The sequence below is a fragment of the Macadamia integrifolia genome, chromosome 13, assembly GCF_013358625.1.
Source record: "Macadamia integrifolia cultivar HAES 741 chromosome 13, SCU_Mint_v3, whole genome shotgun sequence".
Lineage (NCBI taxonomy): Eukaryota > Viridiplantae > Streptophyta > Magnoliopsida > Proteales > Proteaceae > Macadamia > Macadamia integrifolia.
The window spans coordinates 4,843,829-4,845,703 of record NC_056569.1 but is presented as its reverse complement, the minus strand read 5'-3'; the positions used below and the strand labels follow the sequence as shown (position 1 = coordinate 4,845,703).

Below are 1,875 nucleotides of genomic sequence, written 5' to 3'. Positions count from 1 at the left end.
TTTAATTTCAAAAGAATTTTTAGGATTATCAGACGAACTTGGAACAAGAGACACACTTGTGTCCTCAACTGAAGGAGAGTTAATAGGAATAATAGATGGAAAAATTTTAGGAACGCTCTGTTGGTACTCTCTAACACTCCTAAGAGCATAAACAATATTACATTAGTTAGAGGACCCTTGTTGGTTCTGACCTTGTACTAAGTGGTGTATTAGTTGGTGCTTGTGAACTAACAAGCTGATGATGCCTAAGGTGAGGCTCTGGTTGACTGGGTAAAGTTCTGTTCTCTCTCTTATGCATAATTAAGACAACTTGGGTGGGTTCTCTCATAAGATTTTGATGGCTTTTCATGAGAAGGGCCATATTTTTTTTAAGTCACTTATTCTACTTACCTCTCCAGTGTTGGTAAACCCAAGGGGTTGCTGATAAGATGATTGGAGAGGGGCCCTAGGAAAACTAGCCTGAGGTCCTACATTTCACCTAGGAAAAGTATTTTAGGAAAAAGATTATTGTGCAAAGGGAGGCATCTGGGGTCCAGGTTGACCTTGATTATGGAAATTGAAAGGCCCTACTTGGTTGCCCTGATTCTAAGAGAAATTTGGGTGATTTCTTCATCCTGGATTGTAGGTGTTACTCTATGGATTATTCTGGTATAAGACATTAACACTATCATTAGAAGTACCCCCAGAGGTGTTGGGGCATTCTTCTATGACATATCCAGGGAACTGGCACTAAGCACAAATCTTAACCAAATTGACCGATGATGGCTCTCTAGGAACAATAGCCTCAATCCTCTTGATTAGGCTATCCAAATGGGCTTCCTTGGCTACTGTCCCATCCATAAAATGTCATTTTCGTCCTATGGTTCTTTCACTCTCTTGGGTTGATTCTCACTCACGGGTTTTTTCAGCTAAGTTAAGTAAGAATTCCCATGCCTTTCCTTCATCTGTAAAGGATGTGAATCCCTCAGGGCACATAAACTCTATCATTTGTTTAGTTGGGTAATCAATACCCTCATAAATTATTTGACATAAATGCCATAAGTCTAGGCCATGGTGAGGGCATTCTTGGAGTAGATCCTTGAATCTCTCTATAAGTTTGGAAAAAGACTCGCTATAATTTTTCTTAAACTGAAGGATATCACTTCTAAGCTTATTGGTCTTGTGAGTTGGGAAAAAATTCTTAAGGAAGACAACTGTGAACTGTTCCCATAAGGTTATGGAATTTGCGGGTAATTCATACAACCACTTCTTAGCTTGGTCTTTTAATGCAAAAGTGATAAACCTAAGATTAACAGTATCATCAGAAAGTTGTTGGATCTTAATTAGAATACATACCTCTTTAAAGGCCTTTTGGGCCATCAAGAAGCTCAACTTTGATTTGTCTGATACGGAAATTCGTCATTGGCTCCAACTATCTGAGTTGGAGGAATTTAGAAATGATGCCTATGAAAGTTCTAGGATTTACAAGGAAAAGACCAAAGCTTTCCAATTACCTGGGGATGGGCTACTTTCGGGAAAGGTTGGGTTGGTATTCCGATAGAGGTTCTGCTAGGGTTGGCTACTTCTGGAAAAAAGTAGGGTCAGAACTTTGGCAGAGCTTCCACTAGGGATAGGCTACTTCTGGGAAAAATCGGGTTGAAACTTTGGTAGAGCTTCCGCTAGGGATAGGCTACTTTTGAAAAAAGTCGGGTCTAAACTTCGACAGGGGTTTGGCTGGGATTTTTGAAAAAAATATATTTTTGGGAAAGATGATTGAAGTGCTTCGAAGGCCTAAAGAACACTTTAGATCTTGACAAAGATCTCTCCGAAGAGTAGAAACACCTTAAGGGGGAGGGGATTTAGGAGAGAGAAAGTGCTCTTCACAAAGGGACTAGA

The 1,875-nt window shown here is 39.9% G+C and overlaps 1 non-coding gene across 1 annotated transcript; it reads left to right on the top strand.

The window, feature by feature from the left end:
• Window positions 1–1,045: 1,045 nt before the first annotated feature.
• On the top strand, window positions 1,046–1,152 carry LOC122060280. Its single transcript, XR_006134309.1, has one exon. It is a non-coding gene; the product is annotated as a small nucleolar RNA R71 (small nucleolar RNA).
• Window positions 1,153–1,875: the final 723 nt, after the last annotated feature.